Below are 21,975 nucleotides of genomic sequence, written 5' to 3'. Positions count from 1 at the left end.
TGTGAATCATGACATAGTCATGAATCCAGGATGTTGCCAGTAGTAGAGGGGTGTGTTCTTCTTGAATACCTCTCTGCTAAATTCTGCCCAGTCTGTCCCACTCTGGATGAATTGTAGTCTCCTGGGTGAAGTCCCCCAACTCACTCCAACAATAGTGGTTTCTCTCACTTTTGAAGAATCTTAAGTCACTTGAAGAAAATTGTTCAGCATCACCAACATGAAAAGTCTGTGCTCTGGGGTTAGTGGTTCAAATCTTAGCTCCACCACTTAATATTCAGGTGACCTTGGACAAATTACTTAACTTCATGAGGTTCAATTGCTTCATTTGTAAAATAGAAGCAATTTAATAGTATCTTTCTCATTTATAGTTGAGTGTATGGAATGAGATAATGTCAAATCTATACCTAGTGTAAACTAAAGCCTTAGGTATGCTAATTACTCTGCCCTGAAATATATTTAATGCTTACATTCCTAGAATCCTAACTCTCCTAGAACTTGTAATCAGGGAAGGATCTTTCTGTATTAATTATCTTTCATCATCTTTCAACTTTTTATGTGTTTACTTTGTCTCTTCCTAGATTGTAAGATCCTTGAGGTTAATAATAGTAATATTATCTAGACCACCTCCTTTGTGACCAGCAGCCATAATAGCATTTGCAGCACCTGTTATGTGCCAGGCACTGTGAAAAGCAAATTGCCAGCAATGAGTGAGCACTGACTTTGAAGTAACTCAGGTTACTTCATTAATCCTCAGGACATATGTAGTAGGGATTACTGGCCCAATTTTACCAATGATCTTTGATGATATATATGGAAATTAAGTAACTTTCCTGGCAGCCAGATAGCAGGGACTCAAACTAAAGGCTGTCTGGTTCCAAAGGTCATGCCTTTCATACATTGTTTAGTTGTTGGGGTGCCCCAGATCATTTAGTACAGTCCCCCACAAACGCATAACAAAGCAGTTCTTCTGGAATTTTAATATGGATGGGAATCATCTGGAGGTCTCGGCAGACTTCAGACACTGGTGGGTAAGTCTGGGGTGGGCCTGAGCTTCTGCAGTTCTAGCAACTTTCCAGGTGGAGCTGACGCTGCTGTCCCAGGGACCACACTTTGAGTAGCAAGGTTGTAAATAGTTGTCTAGTTGGTTGGTAAATAGGTGAAGTCTCTAGATCTGCATCTTCTGAACTTCTTGGGGCTAGGTGTGGGCAGGGTAGGGGAGCAGCAGAAGGGAGCTATTTCATGGAACTGAGTAAGTAACCACCAGTCCTAGAGGTATTGTTCCTAAATGAAGCAGTCATAACTTGGGACCATTCTTATCTATTTCTCTTGAATTCTATGGCATTGAGTATTTCTTAAATTCCCTTGTCGATTAGAATCAACCAGGGTACTTATAAACTATACCAATCCCACAGTGTCTCTCCTAGGAAGGGGCCAAGTAATTTACAATTTTACAAGTACTTCAGGTGACTCTTAATATCAGAAAAATTTGAAAAACACTGGAAGTGCTATAGAAATTAGAAAGAGTGAACAACAAATGAGGAGTCGTGTAATCAAAGAAGGCTTGGTCAGTGGGGGTGGGGGCAATGGGGAGTGGAGGGGAGAGCAGGTAGTGGTTATATGGATGTGTTCATTTTGTGATAACTTATTCAGCAGGACACTTAACAAATGTGTATTTTCTTCTATGAAAATATTTCAAGAAAACACAATCATGGGCATGTACACATGTGCACACACACACACACAGAGGATTTTAAAAGAAGGGAGAAGATCCTAGTCACAGGTGTTCTAGACTAGGTTTGCATTGGTTCTATCTCTCAAGATGCATCTCTGGGATATGGCATCCAACTGGCATTTGGGAATTCCTTTTCCCCCAATTGTATGGTGTAAAAATAATGTTTGGCATGTGGAAATGGCACTAGTTCTTCTCAAACCATGTATTTCTGTAGAAAATAGCCCATAGGTCACATCCATTTTTCTCTTGGAGAGATATTTAAGCATCACTCAACCCTGTGGAGTAGTCTTATTCTTGATCCAGAGAAAGGGCCAAGACTCTTTGCCTCTGGAAACCTGCCCTAACCGTTGAGTATCACAGAGATTTCTCAATAGGGCATGGTCAGTCTCGTGATTAACTTGGCGAATGCAGTGGCCAAATATTTCCACTCTCCATCTATCCACTACCTTCCCACGGATATATACGTGCCTATTTGTTCTGGCTTTTGCGACCAACCTTGCAAAATCTACCTTCCTCAGCTCCCAAGGCATGAAGTTTGGTTTTTCCTAATTACCCTGCTAGTCCTTAGTCCTGGCATCGTCTTCAAGCGGGAGGCCTGGGTGGTCTTTGAGAAACCCAAATAGAAGGTCATTAACAAGGGATCATCTCCCCAAGTGACCTTTTGTGGAGCCTCAAGCTAAAATCTCCCCCGTAGCCATGTCTTCTAGCTGAGTAAAGATAGTATCATGTGAGCTCCAGCAAGACTTGGAAGAGCTCTGAAATGATGCAAATGCAAACGCCAATCTCAAAACAACACAGAGCAAATAACTTACTTTAACAAGTCAGTCAATAGATCCTTAAGGAGGGATTAATATGCAAATAAATATAGTGAAAGGAAATTAATTACAATAAGGGGTCAGTCATTTACCTTTTAGGATACCTGCGCCTGTACATCAGTTTTCAAAGTAGAGCCCGAAAACGGACATCCTGCCGGCCTAATGCAGCCCACGGGTAGGTTTGGTTTGGCGGCTGTATGATGTTTTCAAACTCAGGAACATCACACTAAAACCTATACTATACCTATGGCATCTCCTTAAAAATAGAAAGACCTGGCAACATCTCCACGTATTAACAATTTGCCGGTGCTCTTACCTCCCACTGCTTTAACACCAGAACTGCTTCACTGAGCTATGTTGTTGTCTGACCCCTTAAGGCATTTGTGTTTTCTACCCTGTTATAAAGGCATCTGTCTTCATAAGCAGGTTCAGTGAAAGGGACTCACACCTGCCTCTAGGCTCTGTTGATGGGATGGGTTTGGGGAGTCCCGTTTTTCATGATGTCACCTCTCACTCCACCTCCTGTCTTCTCAGCCATGGCTGACTTCACCAGAATGGCACCTGATTCAAAGGTGGCCCATCTTGAAGCTTGCCAGGGACTTCTGGCCTGGCACGGAAAAGTGAGCAAGGGTAATCACATTCCTTGCTTGGAATTTCGGAATTAGAAAACTGAGCAACTGTTTCCAGCTAGAGAAAATTGGAGAGATTGCAAAATGCACATAGCGTCCCAGCAAGCCAAAGCCCCATGCGAGTTGAATTATGTGGTGGAGCCACTCCTTGGAGAGGGGAAAGTGGATCTCATGTATCAAAAAGGGGCAGCGATAAGGCACCAGGTTGTCCTGAAAGGCTGAAAGCACAGCTTGTGTCCCCTCCATTTCTTTCTCAATTCTAGTTCTGGCAAAACATGATGTGCTTGGCTTCTAATCCTTGGATGTCCATGAGTTAGGGGAAATTTGCCCCCGTTGTCCTATAGCCACTCTTCTTCTTGGGAAAATAATACCCTGAATTTCCTTAGATGAACCATCCCAACATGAGAGGAAAGACCATCTGAAATGAAGCCTGTGCACAGGGAGAGAAAGACCCACACCCTAAATATTTCAGATGTTTTCTATTTTTCCAGAAATGGTTTTACACACCATAAGACTCCCTGAACCTTTGTTCAGCACACTTGCCTATTTCAAACACAATTGGGAAGTACAGTAATCATGAAAATACATTTTATAAACATTATTTATTGAGTGTCATCTGTATACGATCCCCCATGGTAGGGACTGAGAGGGAAACAAAGATGACCAAAATCCCTACACTCCGGGAGCTTACAACCCCATGGGGAAGACAGAACAGCCGGGTCATCCAGCTTCCCCACATGAGAGGAGGCAATGACAGACAGGGAGCAATTTGCAAGGGGACACGGACAGCAGGATGATGTTGATGGACATGGAGGGAGGAGACAGAAAGAGAATATAAGGCGACTGAAAGCACAGCGGGGCAGAGAGACCTCACAGGGACCTGGGGGCATCATTGGATGACACCCAGGGTGCCCACCGCAGTGGCCCCAACACTGGGCATCAGGAAGAGCCAGAGGATGAAGAAGTCTCCGGGCTTGGAATCCTTCCCAAGGAGACTGGCCTTCAATGGGGCTTTCAAGCTTTTATCACATAGGATTCATAAGAGGGTGAGATGCAGCTAGAGCCAACCACGTGAGAGGACCCACGGGAGCAAAGGCACAGGGAGGCGAGGGAGCTGACCTCTGGGGGCAGCGTGTGCGTGCTGGGGAGGGGACAAACGTGCAGACGAGCCTGACTGCATCCATAGCGCACAGTGGAGAGTGGTGGAAAAACACTGTTGATAAGGCCGTCTGGAGCCAGCCTTGGATTTCAGGACAAAGGGTTTGGACTTGATCCTGGAGGCAGTGGGAGCCAGAGAGGACTGGGGAAAGGGGTTGACTTGATGAAAGAGTTCCTCATTCACTAAAGAAAAGCACCAGCACAGCTCATTTTTCTCCTTAGAAAACAATCGCAGAATTTAGCTTTAAATGCACCCCCAACTCAGTGAAAAGCATATACCAGCCCCTGCAAGACTCCCGGCGGGAGTTCACGAGTTCAGACTCAAAGCACAAGATGTGTTTTACTTGGCATTTAAGCATGTCTATGGGTGATGCATGTCCTCACATGAGGACAGACCCGATATGATTAAACATTTTATATCAGTTGACTCTCAATGGTGCCTTTTTCCTCCACCACTCGGCCTCCAGTCCCTCCACTTCCAGACATCTAGAGTCAAATAGCTATAAGACAGATTGCATACTTTCTTAGTAGCATCTGTGAGGGGTAGATTCTCAGAATAAGGTCGTTGCAGGATTTGAACTACTGCTTTCTCGAGCTCTCGAAGTCTCACGTGGTCCTTAGTAGTGTGTGAGAACACCTAGCATCATCCTGTCTGGCATGTGGTTTCCGGCGCATGGCAGGTACCCAGCCAGACCTTGTTAGTAACAATGTTTATGACACACAGGGTTTTAAGCAGAAACTTCTGATGTATTTCTTCTCCCTGTCTCCCATCCCTCCTGCTCATTGCTTCCCCACTATTTCTTCATTTCTCTTTCCTTTTACGTTTTGTTCAATCTAATCTTCTCTCTTCCCCCTTCATTCCCTCTTTCTTTTTTACTTTCTATCTCCTAGTAACTTTCCTTTTCCCTACAGGAACTGGGAAAGACAAGGGTGTGTGGGCGGTCATGGCACCCCTCCAAGGAAAGTGTGAGGCTTTGGGCAAAATAGATCTCTCATTTCTTCCAAACATAGGTCTAATCTGAACTGTCTCCAGACTCTAGTCTCCAATCCAACTTCAGTGGTTTCAGTTGGACTCCATGAGAAGGGACCCCAGGGATGCTGTGTCGTTAGTCTTGTCTTGGAGAAAACCAGCTTTCTATGCGCCTACTTGTCTCGCAGTTTGGGGCATCCGGGCATCCACGTTTCCTTTCCTCCAGTTGCTAGGGCCCGAGAGAGACTTCTGAGTGAAATGCCTGGCTGAAGAGAAGCAGGACTTCATTAAGAGTTTGATTTATCCCCAAATGATCTATTGTTATGCATCAAACATGTTTTCCCTACGAACCAGTTGGCAGGGAGCACGCAGATAAATTACTACAAGATGTAAGCAGACAAGCTGTTCAAAAGGGAAATGGTTCTGTGTGCGTGGAGCTCAGGAGAGCACATCTATAAACATGTGTTGGGCAATCGGTTTGGTATAAGTTTGCAGAAAGAAACGGGCTGTTGCCCCCAGACTACCAGCTTGTTGTGCTATCTGACTGTCCTTTTGAGGTCACCACTCACTGGCTCAGTGGTGAGGATGTAAAAACAAGGGTACAAACTACTCTGAAGTGTTTTCAAAGGGAGGGAATACCAGGTTTTCCATAGGCAGCTGTAAATTCTCTCCCTAGGCACAAATCATGTTAATCAAACATGTTTGCTGGAGAGAACTGGGTCAGAGTGATTCTACCAGCATATAATGACATTTAATTGATGTTGTGATCGATTTCAAAAAAAATAATAGTAATATAACACTAAGGCACAGTGCTATACAGTTTAATATGGAAGGAAAATCCCTGGGTGTGGCATCAGAGAAAGAGGAGTATAAATCTTTATCTGACCATATGTCGTGAGCTGGCTCTGTGACTCTTTGAATGTTTCTTAACTTTTCTGACATCTTGCCCTCTTTTATAAAGAGCCTAGGTATATACAAGTTGAATGTCCCTACCCCCAAAATTCAAAGTCTAAAATGCTCCAAAATCCAAAACTTTTTGAGTGCCGAGATGATGCCACAAGTGGAAAATTACAGGCATAAGTACTTAACACAAACTTTGTTTCATGAACAAAATTATTAAAAATATTGTACAAATTACCTTCAGTCTGTGTATATAAGGTATATATGAAACATAAGTAATTCTGTATTTATCCTTTGGTCCCATTTCTAAGATATCTTCATTATGTATTGGCAATTATGTAATTTGCATTATGTATTTCAGATATTCCAAAATCTGAAAAAATCGAAAATCTGAAACACTTCTTATCTCAGGCGTTTTGAATAAGGAATACTCAACCTACACTACTTGGTTTGACTAAATTATTGTAAGAATTATATAACTCATACAGCATGCCCTATAACTGCATGGTGGCCAGTAAATTAAAATGACTTAAATTAAATGGAATTAAGTGGATAGTGCCTCCACCACACTCGCCACATTTCAAGTGATCAATACCCACATGGGGCTTGGGGCTATGGTATTAGGCAGTATAGATACAGAACACTTCCATCATTAAAGAAAGTTCTACTGGACAGTGCTGCTCTAGAACACGCCAGACACAAGGTAGGAAACTTACATACGATTGTTGTCTCCTGCTTCACCATTTTTAAACACTTCTGTACATAGTACCTGATTAAAGGTCCATTGACCCAGCAAAACTGGAATGCCCTTTGACGGTCATCTTAGTCCATTTGTGTTGTTATAAAGGAATATCCGAGGCTGGGTAATTTATAAAGAAAAGAGTTTTATTTGGTTTACAGGTCTGCAAGCTGTGCAAGGAACATGGCACCAAAGTCTGCTTCTGGTGAGGGCTCAGGCTGCTTCCACTCATGGCAGGAAGCAAAGGGGAGATTGTGTGGAGTGATCACATGGTGACAGAGGAAGCAAGAGAAAGGACTGGGGGAGGTGCCAGACTCTTTAAACAACCAGCTCTTGCAGGAACTAACACAGTGATACCCATTCGTCCCCCACTCCAGGGAGAACATTAATCCATTCATGAGGGATCTATCCCCAAGACCCAAACATGTCCCACTGGGTCCAACACTGGGGATCCTCAAACATTGGGGTCCAAATTTCAACATAAGGTTTGGAGTGTCAAACATTGAAACAACTACTTGGACAAGACTCTCTGTACATGGTGTTCTAACCTGGCTCAAGTCTACAAAGCATGGTGTTTGCTGAAAAATGGGAGAGGGTACAAAATAAAGGATTTCCAAGTCTTTACTTAAAAGACACCAAATGTATATCTATATATATAGATAGATAGATGACAGCCCTTGACTCTAATCACAAAACATACTTCAGTAGAACTGACAATGAGAGTAGAAACAAAGTGGCATCAGCAAAGGAAGAAGAAACCCTGGAAGAATAGTCACCAAATACTCTTGCTTTAAACATGATGAGGGGAGTCTAAATGGACTTGTGCTAACATGCTTAGAAACTTTGCTAATGTTTCATTTAACTGTCTTGGAAAAATCTCAGAGTAGATGAAAGCTCCCCCAAGATATGCAGCTGAAGCTTAAGATACTTTCTCAAGGTCAAAGGAGAGTTATTCCAAATTTTCTTTCATTTGGTTGAGGACCATCTTGACTTTCTGGGGTGAGTCCAACGCATCTATGCAGCAGCTGATCAGATTGAAGCCTGCTGAGAAGGCCCTCTTTATCTTTAGAACATGTTTCCTGGCAGAAAAAATATTAAGCACAAGGTAAGGTTGCCTTCCACAGGCAGAAGTGAAAAAAACAAAAGCAATAGCTACATAAATTCAGGCCTTACTATATACTCTGTTCTATTCATATTATACTCATCATGCAATTCAATCTTTGCCAAAACCTTGTGAAATAGGAACTATTAATATCCCCATTTTATAGGTAAATAATGGAGGCAATGAATGGTTAAGAACTCAACCAAGGTCACAAGCTAGTAAAAGGTGGAGCCAGGATTTGACTCTGGGTGGTCCAGCAAGAGTTCATGTTCTTTAACTCAGTGCTCTGAGGCTATCCGGGTAAGTGTTCTCTCTCTGGCTTTCTTAGTTAAGTCTCCAAAAATAATGAATTCTTACACAATGTTTAGGGGTTTCTCTCTGCAGTTTCTCTGGTCACTGTAGAAAGTCCTAAATAGTATAGAAAATTATAGCTTTAAAATAATGATAGAAATATAGCTTTCTAGATAAGGCATCTTATAGATTGTATATAAACAAGCATCTCATGAATAAATGAAAATAAAAAAATATAGATGAGATAGGTAATTTTATCTTTGAAGGTGTGGAACCATTTTATCTTGAATGCTTGAGTAAAGAACATGTCAAGGGAAAAGGGGAACTTAGATGGGGAGGAGTGCTCCAGACCCTAGGCCAGCTAGATTTCTAGGCCAGTTACCTGTTTTGTAAATAACGTTTTACTAGAACACAGTAAGGCCCAGTCATTTGTATATTGCCTATGTCTGTTTGTGTAGTACAGCAATATAGTCAAGTCATTGTGATAAACTATATGACCCACAAAGCCTAAAATATTTACCATCCGATTCTCTACAGAAAAAGTTTGCTGACCTCTGACTTATATGATGGTGAGAAAATAGGATTATGTTCTGACACTGAGTCTGACTTCTGTCATTTTTGGGAAACTGGAAATGTAGGATTTCAATGCTACAATATCAATACAATTTCACAATTGCTTAGTTTTACATAACCCAAACCTGTAAATAAGGGGAGTTTATAGGTCAAATGGCAACTGTTGGCACTAAAGCTCTGTTGCAGTCCTGAATTTGAGAGCCAAAGGAAATCCCTAAATAAGATAGAATGAGAAGCTGCTCTGTCATTCTCCAACCTCCATTTCTGTCTGATACTCTAATGGTAAGTAATCATCATCATTATTTTTGTTATTGTTTTATTTGCAAGGGTTTTACCTTCCCACCCTGTGAGTTTCTTGAGGGGAGAAGATGTATCTTTTGTTAGCCTGGTGCTCAGCACGGTGATTGCTAAATAGTGGGCTCATGGTCGCAGCTGAATGAAGAGCTACATGGCAGAGAGTTGAAAGTCCATGCCCAGGAGAGTTAGAGGCGCAGCAAAACAGAGGAGAGTTTGGGCAGAGCGCTGTCTCCAAGACTGGGTGAGCCAGCAGTGAACTCACAAAGGTGACAGGGTCACTGCCTAGCCAAAGGGTAAATATATCCCAGACTGGGCCAGGAAATCATAGCTTTTACTAATCACACACTATGTGCTAAAGACACACCATTCTCAGTTTCTTGCATTTACTTCATTTACTCTTCACAAATCAAGGAAATAGGTTATTCTCTTTATTTCATGAGGAAACTGAAACACAGAGAGGGCTATTACCTAATCCCATGATACACAGCAGAAAAATGGTAGGTTTTAAACCCAAGGAGTCTGAATCCAGAGACAAAACTTGCAATAATTATGCTATACTGTTCTCTATGTGGCTGCATCTATGACCTCTTCCTTTTTGATGGTTTTCAAGACATTCCACAGGCAGCTGTTCCCTGAGACTGTGTATTTCCATTTTTCTTACAAAAACCAATAGCCCAAACCTAGTTTGGTGTACAGCTATGCATCTTATAGCCCACTTCCTATGAACCAGCCTCTGTGAAATAAAGCATGGCTCGTGAACAAGGGTAGGCATCCCATACTCTGCTCTCTTCCTATTTCCAGCATTCATTAGGAATTTTCTATCTCAGTTATGCTTTTCCATGTAATTAAAAATACATTATTTCCAATTTTGAAATACTAGAAAAGCTTTAGGTATAAGTCCTTGCTAGTCATATTCTAGTCTGAGGTCCAGCAGCATCATAATCATCTGGGAGCTTGATAGATATGCAGAATCCCAGGCCCCACCCTGGATGGATTGAATCAGAATCTGCATTCTAACAAGATGACCAGGTGATTCCTATTGAAAGTCCGAGACGTATTGCCTGTATCATTGTGGTCTGATTATCATTGACTCCCCAAAGGAGAACAATTTGGATACCTCTGGTTTGGCAGGAATGAGAGGCAGGCTGATAAAAGGAGCTGTGAAAGGACCCAGTGGTTTACAGCCCGGACTGCCTTTACAAAACCCAGGGCCCAGGTGTTCACCACACTCACCAGTTCAGAACCTCTAGGGGATGGGATCAGGGCTTCAGAATATTTTAGAGATCGTGGGGTGATTCCAATGTGCAGACAGGTTAATCTCTCAAATGATCTGTTCTTTGTAGGGGAAGAGTGGATGTTCTATTTGCCTTGAGTTTTTCCCATGCGATAGTCCCCCTACTGGATCCTCTTCACCAGGATAACTACTGCTCACCTTTAATATCTCAGTTTAAACCTTAAATTTCTTTTCCTCCAGAAAGGTATGCATAAGGTGCCCCTCCTACATGCTCTACTTCTCTTATCAAGACCTATTGTAATTTCTTGTGTACTTTTCTCTGCATCCCATTTGACTCAAAACTTTGTGATGGCAACACTACATCCACCTTGTTCAGCGTGGACAACAGCAGCAGCAATTAAACACCCATGGCATACTGACCATGTGTCAGTCCCCATGCATATATTGTCTTAGTCAAGACCCGTTACAACCTCATTATCATCTCCATTTTATAAGTGACAATCTGAGGTTTAAGAAAATTAACTTGCCTCAGTTCTCACTGCTTGGAAGTGCTTAGTGCTTATTCAGTTTCCAGCACCTAGTAGGGTGTTCAGGATGGATGTGTTGAAGCATAGAATAGAGAGGCATGATCTACCCTCCCCTGCAGTCTGCCCACACTTTCTCTGGAGGGATTCAAGCCACGGTGTGGTTCCCTTAGCACCCCCATCCCAAACTCCCTGGAGCTCAGCCTTGACATCTTTCGAGTTCTCTGCACAAAATAGGGCGGAGAGTCCCGGCCCACACACACCTGAATGGCAGCAACTTCTGCATCAGAGGGCTTGTATTCTGGTTTGAGTGACAGAATGTAATTAAAGAGAAAAGAAAATGAGAGGGAAGGCATCATATATGTAACATTTCCCAACGTGTGCACTTTCGCTTAGAGCCTCAACCTGTGCTTCTCAACCTGAAGGCGGACGACATGATGTAGGAGGAGCAGGGCATGGAATTGTGCGAAGGACTTTCAATCTTTAGCACTGGCATACATTTTCTGAAAATGAAAATAAGCTTTACTCTCCACTCCTAGATGCACTGTTCGATTGTGACACGGTCATAACAATAAATTGTGATCTCATTTTTTTAAGTGTTTTTTATTTTTATTTTTTTGAAAATATAAAGACAGCACCCTTTTATTTATTTATTTTGCTTTTCAATATTTCTTTTTTTTTCCTGTTTTTATTTTTTCCAACATATTATGGGGGTACAAATGTGATCTCATTTAAAATGATCAAATCTATATTAGCTTTCCATTGTCTTACTTAATAAGTACAAATGGCAGCACTAATACATTTTGTGGGGTCCAGTGGGGACTTCTGAAGTTATTACTAGGAATAAAAAAATAGGTGTATCTATATCTCTCTATATATAGATAGATAGATATATTGACTGGGTAGTGTACTGTCGATGAAGATTATCTCATTTAATTCTCCATCAACCCTTTGAGGTAGGCACTATTATTTCTGTTTTATGTGTGAGGATCAGAAGATATTAAAAAGCAGTGATAATGCTATTTCCTGCTTAATAGCGTAATGAAGACTGGACACCTGGGAGACTGTGTCAGACCAGTGCCAGACTGGCACCAAGAGAAAGGATCATGGAGGCTCAGACAGCTTGGGGTGGGAGGTGGGGGATGCGAGAACCATGCCCAGATGTGAAGGAGGGGTCTCCGATAGACTGACGGTGTGTAGAGTTTGGGAGTGGGTGGTAGGTAATTCAGGAAGGAGGTGGCACATGCCCAGAAGCATTAGCAGGGGCTAACATGGGTGTTTTGGCACATGGGATGAGAACGATATCTGCCTAAGCAAATGGGTAATCGACTTCCTTTGGATTAGAAGAATATACAAGAGACCCAGGACCTCTCATGCCTAGAAGTTGTTCACATTTACTCAATTATTCATTGAGTCCCACTGTGTTCCAGTGGCTGGGATATGGTTCTGAGCAAAAGAGATGTGGTTCCTGTCTTAATTGGAATGGTTTAGTGGAATTATTCAGATATTAACATAAGACATAATTTAAAACCGTGACAAGTCTGATAAAGGAAAGGTACAAGGTGCAACACAAGCATATAATAGGGGAATCTGATTTCATTTCAGGGGTCAGAAAAGGCTTTCTTGAAGAAGTACTTAGAGAAGAAAGCATTCCTGGCCAAGGGAACAGCTTGTGCAAAGGCCTTAAAATGTAAGAAAGAGGATGTATTTGAGAAAATGAAAGAAAGCCAGTAGGTCTGGAAACCAGTGTAGTGAGAAAAATATCTCTGTCTTGAAAGAGGTGGGGCTCTGGGCCAGCTCATGGACAGGGGCTTCTACCCCAGAGAACAAGACAAGGAATAAGCAATTGAAACTTGAGTCAAAGCAAAGACCAGATGCACTAAGACTATTGAAATACAAGTCTGAACTTCAATTTGCCCCACACAAAGGATGCAGGTGGTCCCGGTGTGGCTCTCACTACATGGCCTGACAAGTTTTGCAGGTGGCAAGTATCCTGGTCAGGGCCAGAAAGATAGGTTTCAGCCCCAGCTGTACCTACTTTTCAATCAGGAAAGACTGGGAAGCTGCTGAACCATGGGACTGCCTAGAACATTGCTACTCAAATTGGGGTCTTGGACCGACAGAATCAGCGTCTCTAGGTGGGGCCCGGGAGTTGTGTCAAGTGATTTTTATACAGTCACCATCCTGGCAGTGCTGGTTCAGAGAAGAGGGCTTCAACTTTAGCTGCACATTAGTCACCCGGAGGAGCTTTAAAGTCACTGACGCCTCAGCTCCCCTCCTGCAGTTTCTGATTTCCTTGTTGGCTGGGCATTGAGAGTTCTGGAGGCTCCTCAGGGGATACTGGCCAAGTCTGAGAACCAACAGAGGCAAGTCCCCAAATGCCAGGCCACAGATCAGCTGTATCAGAAGTACCTGGAGGCCTTGTAAAGAAATCTCCAGCCCTGAAACAGACCTAAGGTGCCAGGATTTCTACGGGCAAAGCCCAAAAATAGGTACTTGAAAAAAATTCTCCCAATACTTAAAACAAACATAGGACCACCATATGGTGTTTGAACCTATCCAGGTTTGGGAAGCCCTAATCTCTCAAACTGTAATCTGATTCAGTCTGGGGTGAGGTCTGAGATTCCTAACAAGCTCCAAGTTCCTGCTGTTGGTCTGAGGACCACACTGCCACCAGCAAGGGTGCAGGGAACTCAAATGAAAGGATGGGCAGCATTTATCTAAAATCTGCCAACAGCTGTACCTGCAATCTAGTAGCACACAGAGACCTTATTTACACATCTCTTCTTACCAGATCACTGTCTTCAGGGCAGGGATTGGGTCTTTGTTATTTCTCTATCTCTAGCATCTAAACGCAGTGCTCAGCACATGCTAGGAGCACAATTAATGGGTTTTGAATTGCCTAAATACCACGATGTCCTTAGGGTCCGAGCTGTGGAGCCAGCTGAAGGTGAGACATTGCTATAATGCCGGCCTTCTGCCACTTCCAGTCATAAATTCCAACTGGACGGGGCCCAACGCGAAGCTGTGTGTTACCAAAGCCTTCTCTGTAGGGGGTAGGGTCAAAGCAGGCCTCTGGAATATTAATAATTCTGAGCAGTGACCACAGCTATGATATTTACAGAGCCATGAAGCGCAGGAGACAGCCTGAGGCTGCTCGCACAGCTATAGACTCCAAGGACTCGCTCTGCTCCAAATGGAGCATGTATATTGCCCGATCCTGCCAAAAGCCATACGGTTCATTAGCTTTTACTATAGAGAGAAATGCGCCAGGCCTGGTGCTAAAATGACATGATAAAGCATATTTGACAGCAATAGTCAGAGGAAAAAGCACAGTGGGAACGGAAGAGCTCTGTGGGACGTAGCTCATGCCTTTGGAACGGGAGAAAAATGCCTCTGCCTCTGGATTTGAAGGCCCAGGCTGGTTGGAATCTGACAAGGACTTATTGCTTTCGAAACTTTTTTTCAGGGGTTTGGTTTCATCCCCTGGATTGTCTTTGCATGGTGATGGATGTTTTTCTCCCGAATATTTTTTGGTACTGTGACTATTTGTGCGGTTTGTGAGTTAGATATCAGGAGGAGATAGAGAGAGAGAGAGGGAGAGAGAGAGACAGAGAGACAGAGAGACAGAGAGAGACAAAGACACAGAGGGACAAAGAGATAGAGAAGCGGAGGAGGAAGAAAAAGAAACAGAATTGCAAGAAGGCAGAAAATAGCAGAGAACAGTCTGGAAAGGAGATAGACATCAGAAGAGGCTGGAGGGAAGGAGGACCGGGGACAGGGTGCTCCCTTCGTTTTAGATGGGGGGTCTTTATGCTCAAAGCTGGTCTCAGTGTCTTTTGAGGGTCACTCACGTAATACTCCCCTTCCCCGCTGAGGCACAGAACTAGCATTCTTGGTTTCACCTTCAGCCCCAATAACTCCTTGCCTCCCCTTGCCATGAAATCTCACCCCTGTTTTTTTTTTCTGCCACCATCACTCCTTTCCTTCCTGCCAAAGACTAGGTTATCTGGCTCGGGGCATTTACATTGTATGGGTTAAAACTTTCTCAGGCTAGTATGCCCCAAATAAATCTGGCTCTACCACACTTACATCCCACTGTCCACCTTCTCTGCACACAGCTTGGGGGAGGGTCTCATCCTCTGCCTTCCCCACTCCCCACTCTGTCGAGTATAGACTCCCCATAGATCGTTTTGGAAAGAGCCCAGTGTTTCCCAAAGTGTGCTTCCTGGATCATCTGCAGATGGGGGTGGCTTTGAGGAGGAGGGAGAAAGAAGGATTTTTTTACATGCAGATTCCTGGGCCTGGTTCCCCAACCCCTAAATCAGACTGAGGACAGGAGGTGGGGGCAATTTGGGAAAGCTGCATTTTTAATCCTTGACCCAGATGATTGTGAAACACAGTAAAATTGAAGAACCTCAGCAAGGCCAGCCTTCAGGCTTCCCAAATTCTTTCTCCTTCAAGACCTGACTTGGGAGATCATAGACTCCCCTCTCCTAACACACAGGGTGATGTCAAGAGCCTGGGCCACACACCTTACACCGATCACTTCCACCCTGCAGCCCGACATGTTTTCATCTTAAAGCAGGAAGCAGCACCGAAGTCACGAATGGGAACAAGGACAGGGGTGAAGCTGGCCTGATGGGAATTAGGAGAAGCTGGGAGCTGCACACTCTGATTAAGGGGGCCGCTGCTCCCCAGGTGCAGTCAGCTGTGGCCGGGTGGGAGTGCCACCCAGAGACACCAAACCTTCTGAATTTTTAAGAAAAGCTAATAATCAGGATTTTTATGTGAAATTTCCTGATTTTTTGAATTTCTGGTTAATTTCTTTTTAACAGTCCAAGCAAAATACATACATGGGACACGTTCAAGCTGTTGAATCCACATTTGCAACCTTTGAACTAGAGCTCTCTGGGGTTGCTTTAAACAGGAAGGTTCTGGCATACGGCAACCCTGAGCAGCCTTGATTAAATAAGTTGTCCTGTTGCTGGTTGGGACGTCTCAGCTGGTCCTTCTCCTCTCCAGGAAACGCTCACAGCTCCACTAAACAAGGCCTGATTGCTGCTGGCAGGGTCTACCTAGCCCAGTGATTCTCAAACTTTAGCCAGACCCTGCTGCTGGCAGGGTCTATCTAGCCCAATGATTCTCAAACATAGTCACTTGGAGGGCTTTGTTAAAACCCAGACTGCTGGGCCCTACCCTCAAAGTTCTGGTTCACGATGTCCGAGGTAGGGCCTGAGAAGCTGCACTTCTTGCAGACTCCCAGTGATTCTGATGCCATGGGTCCAGGGTTGGCACTTTGAGAACCACTGCTGCAAGCTCACTACCCACTACCTATACTGTGTTCTGTCTCCTTAGAACTGGCACTCAGTCCTTAGCTTCCCTCTCATTCCTAGGTCACTTCGTTCAGCACTCACTTTCCACCCTCCTGGGGTTGCTCCCATGAGCAAGAGTCCATTTGAACAACAACTGTTGTTTTTGAGTGTTTACCGTGTGCCAGCCATTCATCTAAGGACTCTTCTGTATTAATTTAAATCTTTATCACAACCCTATTAGGAAGATATTATCCTCAATCTCTACATGAGGAAACTGAAGCCCAGAGAAGTCAAGCAACTTGCCCAAGGTCACACAGTTTAGTGAAAGGCAAAGCCAGGATGCAGGCCCAGACTGGGTGGCTCCAGACACTGGTTATCATATAATTTATAGACCTAGCTGGGCCACTTTCAAGAGTGACAGGAGACACTAGTAGTACTTATGCCAGAGGTAAACCAGGACTGACTTAGGCAAACCAGGACACAATGTCACCCGACAGAGTCTGCCATTTCAAATGTACTATTTGGACAGTTACAACTTTGTGAAAAGGCCACACAGGCTTTGCAGCTTGTCAAATCCAGCTTACCTGAGCAAATGCATGAGAGGACCTAACACAGTGCCTGCTCCATGGTAAGACTTCAACAGATGATGTCTGTTTCCTTCAGTCGAACTTCTAAACCCCAACTGGGGAATCTGGCAAGTGTAATAAACAACCCTCATTCTGGAAAACCTCGCCGTACAGTTGATAGAAAAAGGAACATAAATGGGAACTTGAAAAGATCATTCTAAGACTTTAATAATCCAGGGCTGAGCATAAGAGTTCAGAGACGGTGACTCCCTCTGGCTTTAAATTTTAGAGGGAGTGGCGTTTGGGATGAGTCGTAAAGACTGAGTAGAACATAAGAAGGAAGGTTAGAACTGAAGACAGCTAAAGAAAGACTAAGAGCGTCTCTGTGCCCGAAGTTTGTGAGATCTTTCAACTACCTTCCAAGCATCGCAATATTCCAGGAAGAACAACACAGGGAAATATATTTTCCTTTTCTGTTCTGTTCTTTTGTTTCAGTTTTGTACACTCAAAACGGCCAGGAGGACCCTGATGAGAACTTGATCCCCCCCGGGCACGGAGGGACAGACATGGAAGTTTCTCGGGAGAATTGGCCTGCGGTTTTAGAGACCTTCTGAATTTAGGGATTTTGAACAAAATCTTGCCCATCACAATGGTTTTTTACAGTAAGAGCAACAGCTGCTGGGTGCCTAGTCCTTCCTGATTTATGTAAAAAGGAAGGGCAATTTCATCATACTTTTCCTCAGCAGGAAATTCTAAACAGGCTCAACACTGCCCTCTGGTGTGCAGAATGGGGCAGACGTGAGGATGGGAGAGCATTTGTGACAAAGGCAGTTAGTTGTAGTGGAGAAGGGGAAGGAAAAGTTCTTGTATCTGCATGAGGCCCGTGAACTAATAAATATCTAAGTGCCCTAAGAAAGAGAAAAGTACTTCTCTAACAGAAAGGTCTAAGAGGGTGCTTCAGATAGAATATGATGTTCTATAAAGCACCAGTTTGGTCTGATACTCTGTCTACACACCTCCTCAAAGGGCCCTAGGGTGACATTAGTTAGGAGTCCTCTGCATGCCATTGCAGAGTCCTCTACACGCCCCTGTTACAGAGTCAGTGTGCAGTAAAGGCTCTGGGAGGTTAGGCGGTAGTGACCAAAACTCCATTTCCCACACACATTTGCCCCCTGAACTTTTTTTTTTTTTTTCCCTCATTAACCCCATATCATCCCCCAACACAACTGCTTATGAAACATTCTTTGGACAATGCACAAATGAAGTTCTTACTTTAAGCTCCCCCTATGATGAAAGATGTCCTCTCCCAAAAGTTTTGATGGCTCCATTTTGCTCTGGGAGATCAAATTCTGTAGCACACCAGCACAGCTGACCAAGGCACTAAAGGACAAAAAAGAATGGGGCAATGGCTGAAAGGAAACATCTGATCAATAGTGGCAAGGACTGGAAGATCCCACAGGAGGCTGAGAGGCCATCAGCTTTGCTGCACCCCAACCCCATCCCAGTCTTCAGGCAGGATGGGGAGCCTTCTTGTGGCTCCCACTCTCCTGGACCCATAGCTCTGTCTACCAAAGTTCAATTGCATCTGAGGCTTAGTCCAGGGGTCTCCCTCTGCAAATTTTCTCACAGCTCTAGGACTCACTGAGCATTTCCTTTTCTGGATTTCAATTAGATCACCCTTTCATTTATTCATTAAAAGCACATAGGACACTTACCATATACATGACACAGTCCTGGGAATACAGATCTGAAAAAGATGAAGATCCTACCCTTGAGGAGCTCACAATTTCTACCACTGGAGGAGAGTATGGAGAAGGGACAATGCATTTTCAGGTCTGAGGAAGACCTCAGAAAATGAAAAGATAGTGAGTCACGAAAACATTGCCTCATAGAACACAGCCAACAGCATTCTCACCATGATCACATGAAGTTACTAGAACATGGTAAGCAAGACATAGATCAGGGGTCTTCAAACTTTTTAAATAGGAGGCCAGTTCACTGTCCCTCAGACCGTTGGGGAGCCATTGAAGAGTGCAGTGCACATTCCACACATGCGCACTGTGGGCCCAGGACGAGTCGGCTGCTAAGCAGGACAGGCAGCAGCGGCAAAATCACCTGGTGGGCCAGATCAATGTCCTCGGCGGGCCGCATGTGGCCCACAGGCCATAGTTTGAGGACCCCTGCTAGATGGTAGCTTTTCTTTTTGTTATTACTATTATTGCTCTTAGATATTAATTTATTTTATTTTACTTTGTTCTCATTTTGCTGTTACTGTATAATCAAACAGAAGGGTAAGATGCCATCTCCCCCACAAGTGGTATAGTTTGTGAAATTACTACTTAGTGACCAATAAACACCAATGCCAGTGACACTTTTTCTCTGGCTATAAAAGGATGCTACCAATAACTACCTTTTCAGCAGAGTTCATTGATTCGTTAATCTCTTCCTTCCTTCTTTCAACTACTAATGGAGTTCCCATTATGTGTCAAACTCTGTGCTAAGGAAGGAGAACACAGTAATAAATAAGACAGACAGGACAGACATGGTCCCTGCCCCCATGGAGTCTGCTGTGTCCCAGAATTTTGGAGAAGCTTTAAATGAGGTTATGCTATGTGAATGTATTTGGTGACATGAAGGGCTGGGTCAATGTAGAATATGACTATAATTTAACAACCCACCAACAATACTGTAGTCAAATTCAGGCTCCAGGCTCAGGAGCAGAGAACATCATTGGGCTTACCTGGCACTGCACCTGGTTTCTTAGGCACTTTCAGAAACATCTGCTGAATTAACTAATGAGTGGAGAAATTAATTAGAAGCATTATTACTGAAATTCCATTTGCTAGGTAGATAGTAATCATGATGGAAAGAAGGGAATGAAGGAGAATACCTATGAATTAATGAGCTCCTGTTATGTGGTAATTATGTCATTGTGTACTTTATATCTTCCATGTCTCTATGTACCTAGCAACCATGGTGTTTGGTATCAATATTCTCACTTTAGAGATGAGAAGAAATGAAATTCAGGGATATTAAGGAATTTGCCCAGGGCTTCAAAATTATAAGCACACACAGTAAAGAAACCAGTGGCCTGAGAACACACTCACATTTTCCTTCTCCTTTAAGAGGTAGTTTTATCCTTTCCCAGGACCCCATTTTTATTATTGAGGAACATGGTCTTCTTTCCCAGACTACACTAAATGGGAATGGATGAGGGGATGAGTTCTACCTAATGTGTCACAGCTGGAGAGGAGTGCCATGGCTATTAGCTGAAATGAATGCCCCGAAGGCAATCATTACCAGCCCCAGTCTAGGAGGGACCCAGGGCATCTCTGATAATGAAGTCTTGATTTCCTCCCAACATTTTCCAAATAAAGTGAAAACAAACAACAGATTTCCCTAACACCAAAAGACTGGGAGTCGCTGTGCTGAGTGAATCTTGATACAGAATTCAGCCACAGTAACAGGACCGAAGAGAGTCTGAAAGTCACCTATTTCAACTGTTGACTTGATAATACATCTGCTCTACTCCATCCCCACCAGGCGCCCTCTAGCCTGCGCTTGGATAGCACCAGGGCTGGAGGACTCCATGCTTGAGGTGGCCCATTTGATCTTTGGAATGAGTTTATTGGAAAGTCTATACTTTGAGCTCAACCTGCTTCACGTGGCTTCTCCTCATTGGTTTTATTAATAATTTTCTCCCTTGGGTGTCAGTTGGAAATCTGATCTGCTATTCACATGAGTAATGTTTACACACTTGCCATACCACACACTTACACACTCAATTTTTTTCAACTCATTATAACCTCACCTATTTAAATCTCCAATCAAGCAATAATGTCTGTGAAATCATAGGCTGATGTGTTTTGTTTTTCAAATAAATATTCATCATATTATTAATGTATTATTAATTATATATTATGGATCATTATGTTTTATTCATAGTAATGTATTATTAATCACATTATAATTAATGTATCAATGTGTCAATGGCAGTGTGGCCAGCCCCTTTGGGAAATACCATACATAGCCCATCTCTATATATAGTATTTGAAGATAACAACCCATCTTCATCGAGTTTTTACTTTTCTAGGACAAACATCCCTAGTACTTTCAACCATATAATATTGTATAAAATTAATACCCTGTTTATTTCCCTCTAATTTGTCCATATTCCTCTGTAGGTTTTGGAGACCAGTCTTAAATATAATTCTCTCACTACATATGTACTGATTTTGTCAATCTGTGTTTTCATTGGTCTTTTTGGTAGTCAAACTATGTACTTCTAAAGAATTCACTGGTTCTTAACATCTGTAAGCCTTTGCTATTCTCATTAGTGTTTAATCCTCCTTCCCTATCTCATTCCTTCTTTTGGAACCCCATGCAAGAGTTGCCTCAATCCTCACTACAGTTCAACTTGGCCTATCACTTTAAGCTGTGAGAATACTTGCTGATTCCAATCCTGTTACCTAAATGATTCATTCTCTCTCCCAGCCTCTAGCCATCTATACATTTAATAAACATGTGTTCTGTATTTTCCTATAAATCAGTGACAGGCATGTGGCCCTAGAAACTTGCTTCCAGATTGATATTGATCCATCAATCTTCTTGCTTTAGGCATAGTTACTCTAATTGAATCCATGTTTCTTTATTATTAATCCTCTAGAGACTTTTATCATTTAACATGGTTTATATAATACTCTGGTAACTACTTTTGACATACTTAAGTACTGCACATGGACACTTTTGATTTTTGTAAGATTACTGAAGAATTCTTTAAAGATCACTCAGCTCTGGAAGTTATAATAAGATTTATTGAGTACTTACTTATCCATTCCTTGTATCAACCACTTGACATATACTGAGAATTTTTATTACTACTATAGTCATCTCATAATGGTAGATATTACTATCATTAAAGATACAGGGGAGGAGTTTCTGATAGATCATGACACCAATCAAGGTAACCCAGCTAGTAGGTGGAGAAGACAAGAGTCAAACTCAGGTCTGTCTGACATCAAAGCCCAATCCATTTCTATTCTCAGATGGTAGGCTCAGAATGGAAAACGGGTTTGGACAGATGGCCGTGTCTGCTCTCAAGTTTGCTAGGTAGAGTGTCTGCATTTGCTA

This window comes from Microcebus murinus, chromosome 10, assembly GCF_040939455.1.
Source record: "Microcebus murinus isolate Inina chromosome 10, M.murinus_Inina_mat1.0, whole genome shotgun sequence".
In the NCBI taxonomy this organism is placed as follows: Eukaryota; Metazoa; Chordata; class Mammalia; order Primates; family Cheirogaleidae; genus Microcebus; species Microcebus murinus.
This window is presented reverse-complemented; position numbering follows the sequence as displayed.